Below are 12,146 nucleotides of genomic sequence, written 5' to 3' on the forward strand. Positions count from 1 at the left end.
GCCTACCTCTGGAAGTGGTCGAAAGTGGACAAGCTCAAAACGTTTTAGACCCCATTTACACCTGTATTTAGCATCGTCCACTAATGATCCAATTGACCAAAACGCTTCTTAAAACCAGGTGTAAACAGGGCCTACAGCTCTTAATTATCTGTACCATTAGCTAACCGTGCTTAGCCTTGCTAAAGGAATGCCTGTAGTGACATAATTTAATGTTGATTTTCTAGTATCAACCTTATTTTTAAAGTTGGCATGAAATAAAAATTCACTCTATCTATTTTCTAAATGCATGTTGTAGATCAATCATGTTGTGAACAATTCATTCGTGGATAAAGGCTATTGTTTAATCAAAATATCATAGCTGGACCTTTCTGTGAAAACAACAAGAATTGGTAACGCATTCAGGACTTCTCCAATAATCCCACCCTGCAAGCTTGCGTTCATCTGCCTTCACTTTTTTCATCTCAACATTACAGAAGGCCAATAGGGCCAAAACGTGTGAAACTAACGTCTTAATTAGCGTAATTACGTATTAACTCGTAAATGATGTGTTAACGTGTAAATTACGTGTTAAGACGTAATTATGCATTAAGATGTTAGTTTCACACGTTTTGGCCCTATTAGCCTTCCATTCTCTACATTTTTTTTTAATTCAGTTTCACTCAGATGTAGGCCTACGTCACAGTTCGAAAGAAAAGATCTGTCGCTACTTCTGTTTTATCGCGACTTTAATGTAAGAGCAGGTGCAGCCATTTTTAACAGTGCGTTATGCTGCTTGATGTTGCAAATTGGTATTTGTTTTTATATTATATTAATTTATTATCGTAATTGAACAGAGTGGTTTGTATAGTGCAAATAGATTTACCTTTGTTATTATTTACCTGTGGCCTGAAAAATAAGTAAGTTTTGCACATCCAAAATAAATAGCTTAATTATGCATTGAAAATTAAGGTGGATAGTAGGCTAGGTGTCATGATCCTGGTTTTGTGTCTTGTGTTTTGTGAGGACTTTTATGTTGAAGTGTATTCTTAGTTCCCATTGTTTCTGTGTTCAGTTCCTGTGTTTGGTTCCTGTTTTGCCTTGAACCTTGTTTGTCGCCATTGTTGCCCTCATTAGTTCCCATGACATCAAATCACCTACACCTGTCCCTCATCAGCCCCTTGTTAACCTATCTATTTTAACCTCTGTGCTTCAGCTGTTGCTTGTTGGTCGTTGCTCATGTATGTGTATTCCTGCCGTTGCTCTCCTGCCTGCTCTTTGTGGATTACTCTTGTTTTTGGATTATCTGTGTTTGTTTTTGTTATTAAACGTTTGTGCTTGCATTTGGATTCTTGCTCCGTCTCATGCCTGCTCACATGTTACAGAACGACCGACCAACAACGAATCCAGCAGCACAAATTATGCATCTCTGTCAAAGAGATCGGCCAATTGAGGATTACGTGAGGGACTTTGTAGAGGTGGCTCACTTGACTCGTATGGATAACGTATGTCTAATGATATTTTTTCGTGGAGGGCTATCTGAGCCGCTCAGCTCAGCTCAGCTTATGCCACTGCATCACCCTAGCTGGACTCTTGAACGTTATATTGACATGGCATAACAGCTGAGCGGCTTTGCATTTGGTTTGTGGAGGAGGAACCTCCAGCTATCATGGCCGCCATTCCAAAGTCTTGTCCTGTCATGGCCGCCATTTCAGAGTCTCGTCCCGTCATGGCCACCATTACAGAGTCTCGTCCCATCATGGCCGCCATTCCAGAGTCTCGTCCTGTCATGGCTGCCATTCTAGAGTCTTTAGTCAAGATGGCCACCATGCCAGAGTCCTCAGCCATCACGCCATTCTAGAGTCTTTAGTCAAGATGGCCACCATGCCAGAGTCCTCAGCCATCACGGCCGCCACACCAGAGCTTCCAGCCTTCACGGACACTATGCCAGAGTGTCCAGCCTCACCAGAGTCTTCAGCCATCATGGGCGCCACATCAGTATTCCCGGTCATGAGCGCTGTGCATGAAGCCCTTAAGGCAGCCCCTAGGCATTTAAGACTGTTCTTTAAGTCTGCAGGATACACCACTGATGTCGGTGCGAGCAGCTGGTATCTCTATGGTGGTATCAAGTCTGGGAGTTGCGGAGGTGGTCCCACTGACAACCGCACTCCCCGTTGCGGTGATGGCTATCTGTTGTGTTTGGGCTGTGCACTGCGCTTCAGTTAAAGAGTTCGCTCCAGAGCCCACTCCAGCCCATGAGTCTACTCCAGAGCCCTGCTTGCTCCGCCCTGGCTGCCTGCTCTACCTGATCCACTCTGGTCATATGCTAAGCTTTCTCCTCCCTGGTTCCCTGCTTCTCCACAGTCTCCAGGCCCTTTTTCACTCCATGGGTTTGGCCCACCTTCCCTCCCCCTGTTCTGCCTCTGCTCCACCTCCCTCCTGGACTGCTTAGAAGTGTCTGGAAGCCACTCCTTTGAGAAGGGGCTCTGTAATATGTGCCCTGGGTCTGTGTTCATCAATGTTGTCATTTGGACACCATTTCCCACAATTCCCCATCTAGGAACTAATCACACACTCGCACCTGTTTCCCATCAGTGACACTTTATAAGCTGTATTCTAACACACACACATTACTGAGTATTGTTTAGTCTTATGTTCGCATTCCATGTTATCCTGGTTTCCTTGTTCTGCCTTGCCTAGCCTGTGTTTTTTGACCCTGGACTTATTCCTTGTTTTATGATTGTTCGCTGCCAGCCTTGACCATTGCCTTTGTTTTTGGATTACTCTTTTGCCTTGCCCTTCCTTTTACTGTTTGCTGGTGATTGACCTACTGCCTGTTCGACTACACTCTTTTTTGTTAATAAAGCCTGCATTTGGTTCCACAACTCCGCTGTCACGCTTGCGTACGTTACACTAGGGGCCCTCAAGGTTCACTTTCCTGTAGAATTTAGCTCCAAAGTTGATCAAAGGTTGACCTTGATTAGCATTGGCTGGTGTGTTTGACCGGAAACTCTACAGGAAAGTGGACCTTGAGGGCAAGAGTTAAGAACCCCAGGACTACAATATATTTCTACATGCCCCTTTTGTCAGCGAGGTACATAATAATAGCTAACTTGTTAAAAGTTGTGTAATATTTTTCTCATATAACATCGTCAAGACACCTTTAATTATATTACGCTTTATACAGTACAGATCATATCAAAGCAGCTTCACATGGATAAACAAGAAAATAATGATTCAATGATGCAAACAGAGATCAATTCTGCTATAAAGCAGCTATAAAAAGAAAATAGTGTCATTGTTCAGCTGAGGTCAGTTCAGTGTTGATTCAGTTCAATAAATTTCATTTGTAGATAGTCTGGAAACTTTTACCTTTCTTTATGACGTGATAATCCTTCAAAACATCGCTCCAATGTTTACCTCACGCTGTAGCGAAAATGCGATTTTGTATTCCATGATGCAGCATTCTAAAAACGAGGCGCTCAAGTTATAATTAGCTAACTCTTAAAGCTCTTTTTATTAAACTGCCATTTTTAAATAGAAAAATGCATTGTGGTTTTGTAATGAGAAAAGTTATGCAGCCTTCTTCATAGTTTGATGTCTCTCTTTTAACTCTGTCATCTCTTATGATGAAAAAATTTAAACTTAAATGAGAATTTCATACGCTTTTATTTATTTATTGGGTCAGAAGATTGCTCAATTTCTCAGCTGCTGGTATAGAGTTTTTTCCAGTTTAAATCTTGCAGATGATTTTCTCAGTAAACAGTGTAAATAAAGATGATGTTCTGTGGAACAGATCATGCAGTTTTTTTTAAGAATGTCTTTTCAACAGTAAAGCATCTTTGATGATGATGCCCACATCCATAGGGTATTTGTATACTGTGCTGACCTGTCTGTCTATTTCCTGGTGCATTTTTATTCGGATTTGTATTTGAAATATTCAGCAAATTTAAATGTCTGTGCAAACTGCCACACAGCAAATACTTTCTGCAATAAACTGTGTAAGTGCTATAATAGGGTTGCTGACACAATTAGAGTTTTTTTTTTATTTTTTTTTAAACATCATAGCATCTAAAGATTTATTCAGGACAACAGGCACTGACTTACTTTCCATTCTGAACACAGCAGGTTCCTGATGTTTGGCAATGGCTTTTTTCTTTTATCATGTTAAAAAAAGAGGTATTGTGCATGTGTACAAAGAATTGTAGGATAATATTAGTTTTGTTTTTAATGCTAGATTTAAAATAGCAACTATTATAATAGAAATAGCATCACCATTACTATTGTTCATACTTGGGTCCACCACATAGCAATCACCCACAACACTCTTACATAGGATTTGCACAGGCAAGTATCATTTTATTGAGAAAATGTAAAAACCTAGTTATTATTACCATTACTGATAAAATCATTGTTGATATATCTGGACATTTGGGTTCACACATTAGGTTGCTGAAAATATCTTTCATTATTATTATTGATATATGCCTTTATATTCCTTATTAATTTGAAAATAAATAGTTTTTTTTTTTTTTCAAAGTCATTTGTGTCCACACACACACACACACACACACACACACACACACAGGCACAAATATGAGTCGATTTCCCTGAAGAGACCTGTTTTTATCCAGTTCATCAGGGATGATACAAACACACAGGAATTCAGGTCACACAATCACACAGTGTTTAATCTTACACAGACAGTCGATAGGCGTCTTTAAGCAGGTTAGGGGCAGTATAAAAATAAAAGCTGTTTTGCCTACTACAGAAAAGCTGATCTGCTTGATCTTTATAAACAACAGCGACTTATAGGATTAAGGATATTACAGAGGAGAAATTACGAAAAGAGCATTGCACCTGCATAGACAGGTATAATGGAAATTAGTACAGGAAACATTTAGATGTACATTATTAATAATGACACTAAACAAAACATTTTAAACTGGAGGCAAATCCATTTAGATTGTTGGTAGTGTGAATATGTTAATAGACAGAAAAGTGTAAACCACATGACCAAAACTAAGCACATGCTGTAGCAGGTCTTTGACCTTCATGTGTGACTACAGTATGCTTTGTCTTCAGTGAAACTGTAATGTCTCTGGACTCTGGACAGCGCACAGAAACCCAAACAGGAGGACCAAATATTTACTTAAATCTTCTCTATTTCCTCCTGCAGCATAAACTACAAAATAAACCCTCTTTTTGCACTAAAAATACCTGATTAAAAAAAAGGCCAAGCTAACTCTATATAAGTTATAATAATTTAAAACCCCATTAGACTGAGACATGTCTAGAGAGAGCAACGCAAACCAGAGGCTACATGACATCAGATCTTTTCAACATCAGAACATGATCAGTCTGGTTTATGAAAGAGATGATGAACAGTAGCTTCCTCACACCCTTCCTGTCTTAAAGAGCCAAATTACTACACATCTGCAAAAATAACATGCTAAAGGATGTTTTGGGTTATGTAAGTTAAAGACAAATATTTTTAAACTCCTGTCTTGAACTTGCATATGTGCAGGATACTAAAATGACTGTTTACATTGAGGAAAAACCAAAGGAATTATATCTGTAACACACAACCAGACATTCACCCACCCAAAATGGTATGCACACCAATAAAGATATTTTAGACAAATTTAAAACACAGCTAACACACATCTTTGCACTGAAAAAAATAAAATAAACACTTTAGCAAAACCATGAACAGCACATTTCTGCTTTAAAGGTGCAGTAAGTGATTTCTGAAAAACGCTGTTGAAAACAAACTTTTAGCCAATCAGCAATAGGGGGCGTATACATTCATAATGGGGGAGGAGAGAGAGTGAGCAAGAGGGAGATTTGAAGAAAAACTGTAGAAAGAGAGAGGCTGAGAGACAATACAAAAGAGAAAAGGTCAGAGGAATATATCACTGGGAAAAAAAGGGTTATGATCAGGCAAGAACTTTAGGACCCGCGTTAACCCTTTCAAGCGTGAGTTTAAAATATTCGAACTGACGCCCCAGAGTGAGTTTTTTAAGGCGACTGTTGTTTTAGAACGTTTGCCCTTATTGTTTCCATGGCGACGCGTCATGTTTGTCACGTAACTTACCGCAGCGACAATAACACTGTATGACTGATGTATCGCTATTATTTTGTTTTTCATTTATTTACAATATTCACAAACTTTCTTACCATGTCATCAACTATTTGATATTCTGATTCTCAAATATGTGTAAGTGAGTGTGTTTTGTTGTTTAAAAACCTTTATAAATGATCTTTATCTTGATCTATATTGCGAGATATGCGCCGCCATCTTAGTTTGCGCCGCAGTTCGCAGAGTCCTGTCAGTCGGATGTACTACACGTGAACTCATCAGTTTCTCCCAAAATACATGCAAGTAAGTGGCTGGTGAACTGGAAGAATAATAATGTAAACTTTATAGTTACTTTGGCCCACTATGTGTGTCTGATATGAATAAATGTTGGCATATTATTGTTATTGCTGCTTCCACTGATGTCTGACATCAGTGTGTATTTTACAAACTCTAACTGTATTGATTTACTGGTGCTTATGTGTATTTAAATGTCTGAAACCTTAAAAAAAAAACGTTATGTGGCTGAAAACTGCATAGTTGTGATATATGACAAGCGCTGCTGAGCGCGTCCGTCTCGCAGCCAAAGTGCAAAAGCACAGTTTGAATCTGGCAGTTATGTGACGTCACTGAACGTTCTAAATCCCATATGTGGAACCGTACGCCCAGGGGCACAGAAATAAAAATCCCATATGAGGGACCATACTGCTCAAAAGGTTGATATTAGTTCAATCATGACAACTTCAACCAGCATTTATTGGCATGGGGCATGAAGTATACATGGCTTGATTTTGGCGTACGAGATCTGCTACACTGCTGCTGCTGCTGTTACTGCTGCTGCTGAGCAAATACAAATTTGTTCAGCTTAGTCAAATAAAACAACAAAGAAAAGGCTGCTGCAAGAATGGTAGAACCCCGTAGCAGATCTCTACAGGTGGCGCTGGGGAGGAGGAGGGATAACAGCGCTTCACATTGCGCGCTTGTCGATCGCAGGCTAGGGTACGATATACAGGTGCTGGTCATATAATTAGAATATCATCAAAAAGTTGATTTATTTCACTAATTCCATTCAAAAAGTGAAACTTGTATATTATATTCATTCATTACACACAGACTGATATATTTCAAATGTTTATTTCTTTTAATTTTGATGATTATAACTGACAACTAAGGAAAATCCCAAATTCAGTATCTCAGAAAATTAGAATATTGTGAAAAGGTTCGATATTGAAGACACCTGGTGCCACACTCTAATCAGCTAATTAACTCAAAACACCTGCAAAGGCCTTTAAATGGTCACTCAGTCTAGTTCTGTAGGCTACACAATCATGGGGAAGACTGCTGACTTGACAGTTGTCCAAAAGACGACCATTGACACCTTGCACAAGGAGGGCAAGACACAAAAGGTCATTGCAAAAGAGGCTGGCTGTTCACAGAGCTCTGTGTCCAAGCACATTAATAGAGACGCGAAGGGAAGGAAAAGATGTGGTAGAAAAAAGTGCATAAGCAATAGGGATAAGCACACCCTGGAGAGGATTGTGAAACAAAACCCATTCAAAAATGTGGGGGAGATTCACAAAGAGTGGACTGCAGCTGGAGTCAGTGCTTCAAGAACCACTACGCACAGACGTATGCAAGACATGGGTTTCAGCTATCGCATCCCTTGTGTCAAGCCACTCTTGAACAACAGACAGTGTCAGAAACGTCTCGCCTGGGCTAAAGACAAAAAGGACTGGACTGCTGCTGAGTGGTCCAAAGTTATGTTCTCTGATGAAAGTAAATTTTGCATTTCCTTTGGAAATCAGGGTCCCAGAGTCTGGAGGAAGAGAGGAGAGGCACACAATCCACGTTGCTTGAGGTCCAGTGTAAAGTTTCCACAGTCAGTGATGGTTTGGGGTGCCATGTCATCTGCTGGTGTTGATCCGCTGTGTTTTCTGAGGTCCAAGGTCAACGCAGCCGTATACCAGGAAGTTTTAGAGCACTTCATGCTTTCTGCTGCTGACCAACTTTATGGAGATGCAGATTTCATTTTCCAACAGGACTTGGCACCTGCACACAGTGCCAAAGCTACCAGTACCTGGTTTAAGGACCATGGTATCCCTGTTCTTAATTGGCCAGCAAACTCGCCTGACCTTAACCCCATAGAAAATCTATGGGGTATTGTGAAGAGAAAGATGCGATATGCCAGATCCAACAATGCAGAATAGCCGAAGGCCACTATCAGAGCAACCTGGGCTCTTATAACACCTGAGCAGTGCCACAGACTGATCGACTCCATGCCACGCCGCATTGCTGCAGTAATTCAGGCAAAAGGAGCCCCAACTAAGTATTGAGTGCTGTACATGTTCATACTTTTCATGTTCATACTTTTCAGTTGGCCAAGATTTCTAAAAATCCTTTCTTCGTATTGGTCTTAAGTAATATTCTAATTTTCTGAGATACTGAATTTGGGATTTTCCTTAGTTGTCAGTTATAATCATCAAAATTAAAAGAAATAAACATTTGAAATATATCAGTCTGTGTGTAATGAATGAATATAATATACAAGTTTCACTTTTTGAATGAAATTAGTGAAATAAATCAACTTTTTGATGATATTCTAATTATATGACCAGCACCTGTATATGGTTGCGTGGATTTGGAATTACTTCTGATTGGCTGGTGCCACGGCATAGAAAGAACCAATCAGCGCTCGGTTAGAGTTTCATGACTGAGCTTTCCGGCGCTGGAGGGACCTAAGCGGCAAGGCCCGAAAACAGATGCCGAGGTTGTGTTGTTTCGGCTTATATGTGAGTAACATTGGTTTTGAGTGTGTGCAGTGTGTCAACAAACTCTTGCTTGTATTTACTCGTGTACTGTATTGTTCTTGTCATTCATCATCTTCACTTTATTTTTTTGCGAAGCTTTATTTTGCTTAGTTTCTGCTATTGTAAAAGACATCCACTCTTGCATTGCATTTTCGGTGGAGGGGTGTGTTTGTTTGGGTTGATTTCAAATATCAACAGTGTTAAACAATGATTTACAGAAATCGCTTACTGCACCTTTAAGCCCTTCAGAATGCCTTATTATTAAACTGTCAGATGTTTTTATTTTTGTGACACACACTTTCTAATTCTGATGATAATTCTTATTATTTTTTCCTGCAAACTATATTTCTGTATTTTTCATCTTGTGTAATGTCTAATTTTAAATTTACCTTTTATATTACCTTTTATATTTTCATGTTTTCTTTTTAATTTTAGATTAAGTTTTAGTATTTTCATTATGTGCTTTTGTCATTTTTATTAGTTTGTACTTTTTTAACATTTCTATTTAGCTTTGATTTATTTAATTTTTATTTCAGTTTTAGTAATTACTTCTTACTTATGTTATTTCAGTTAGTTGCCAACACAACATTTCAAATTTTTATTTATATTTTTTAAGTTCAATATTTCATCTAATATTTATCATTTATTTCATTTCAGCTATATTTCAATTAACAAAATTTATTTTTAGTTTTAGTTCACAAAAATCATGATTCTTTGAGAGTTAAAACAAAGAATTAGGTTCTTTAATGTCTGAATGCACAGTCACTCTTCTGCTCTTCTCATTCTCCCCTATGCCGTTATTGTTTTTTAAAGGGTTAGTTCACCCAAAAATGAAAATAATGCCATTTATTACTCACCCTCATGTCGTTCCACACCCGTAAGACCTTCGTTAGTTTTCGGAATACAAATTAATATATTTCTGTTGAAATCCGATGGCTCAGTGAGGCCTCTATAGCCAGCAATGACATTTCCTCTCTCAAGATCCATTAATGTACTAAAAACATATTTAAATCAGTTCATGTGAATACAGTGGTTCAATATTAATATTATAAAGCGACGAGAATATTTTTGGTGCGCCAAAAAAAACAAAATAACGACTTATATAGTGATGGCCGATTTCAAAACACTGCGTTAGGAAGCTTCGGAGCGTAATGAATCAGCGTGTTGAATCAGCGGTTCGGAGCGCCAAAGTCACGTTATTTCAGCAGTTTGGCGGTTTGACATAACGCTCTGAAGCTTCCTGAAGCAGTGTTTTGAAATCGGCCATCACTATATAAGTCGTTATTTTGTTTTTTTGCCGCACCAAAAATATTCTCGTCGCTTTATAATATTAATATTGAACCACTGTACTCACATGAACTGATTTAAATATGTTTTTAGTACATTAATGGATCCTGAGAGAGGAAATGTTATTGCTGGCTATGCAGGCCTCACTGAGCCATCGGATTTCATCAAAATATCTTAATTTGTGTTCCGAAGATGAACGAAGGTCTTACGAGTGTGGAATGGCATGAGGGTGAGTAATAAATTACATTATTTTCATTTTTGGGTGAACTAACCCTTTAAGTGCCTGAGTGCAGTGCACTGGGTGATTGCGTTAACATCAAGGACTCATCATGAGGAATCTCATAACAACATGTTTGGGTCCTCACATTCACACAGATAATAAACACACACACCAGCAGTGAGTTTGTGTGTTATCACTCTCTTGAGAATCTCAGACAGGGTCATGACCTGAAACAGTCTACATTTGTCCTCTCTTTATTTTAGTTAGTTTCCCCTTCACCCCTTCTCACTTAGCAAAGGTGTATTTTAACTCTATTGTAAACAATAAACTTTAGAGTGAGACTAAACCCTAACCCTAAACCCCACAACATAAACACAATTCACCGCCCTAATCCTCCTAAACGTTGACAAAATTCAATGGCATATATATTCAGGGGCATATATACTAGTTTTACGCATTTTAATGACTAAAAAACACATAAAGTGATGATAAAGGTTAGAAAAAAAAAAATGAAGAAAATAAAGGCTTTCCCAATTTTCCATAATATGTGCAAGTGATCTATACGACGATTTGGCAACACTGCACAGTTATTCCAGTCCACTCCCTCCCTCACTTACTGCGTTCTGAATTTGTAGTACATGCGCAAAAGCGACGCCTGAGACCCCTCTCCAGGGGCCGGTTGCATAAACTACTAATAGTCTTACAAGTTAGTCATCAAATTTTTTTCTTTAAAGGGTTAGTTCACCCAGAAATGAAAATAATGTAATTTATTACTCACCCTCATGTCGTTCTACACCCATAAGCCCTTCGTTCATCTTCGAAACACATATTAAGAATATTGTTGATGAAATCCGATGGCTCAGTGAGGCCTCCATTGAGAGCAAAGCCATTCAAACTCTCAAGGTCCATAAAGGTACTAAAAACATATTTGAAACAGTTCATGTGACTTCAGTGGTTCTATCTTAATATTATAAAGCGACAAGAATACTTTTTGTGCGCCAAAAAAACTAAATAACGACTTTTCAACAATATCTATATGGGCTGATTTCAAAACACTGCTTCAAGAAGCTTCTGAGCTTTATGAATCTTTTGTTTCGAATTAGGAGTTCGGATCTCCTATCAAACGGCTAAACTGCTGAAATCACGTGACTTTGGCGCTCCGATTCACTGATTTGATTCATAAAGCTCTGAAGCAGTGTTTTGAAATCGGCCCATGTAGATATTGTTGAAAAGTCGTTATTTTGTTTTTTTGGCGCACAAAAAGTATTCTTGTCACTTTATAATATTAAGATGAAGAACCACTGAACTCACATGAACTGTTTCAAATCTGTTTTTAGTACCTTTATGGACCTTAAATGACATTATTTTCATTTTTGCGTGAACTAACGCTTTAATACTGTTTAAAACTTTTTAAAGTCAGTAATATAAAAAAGTATATTGGTCTAATTTGATACCGCAAAAGTAAGACTGATTATCCCCAATTAAATGCTAGTTGGTCAAAAAACAGTCTTAACATAATAACTGCATATGCAACTGGCCCTCTTTTGTGAATATTAATCACGTAACGTTACGTTTGCCTAATACGCCTACGTGATTGGCTGCAACACAAATCCTATCCTAGAGAAGGCTTGGTTTATTAATATTAATTTGAATACGTTACTGGACGCTCCGGGAGGGTTACTAAGCAACGTCCACAGGACCTCATTAATATTCATAATGTGAGCCCTCGCTTTAGTATCAGGATTCGTCGGTTCTCCTGCAGGCTGAGGGAAAGGTA

The sequence above is a fragment of the Ctenopharyngodon idella genome, chromosome 13 (assembly GCF_019924925.1).
Source record: "Ctenopharyngodon idella isolate HZGC_01 chromosome 13, HZGC01, whole genome shotgun sequence".
Lineage (NCBI taxonomy): Eukaryota > Metazoa > Chordata > Actinopteri > Cypriniformes > Xenocyprididae > Ctenopharyngodon > Ctenopharyngodon idella.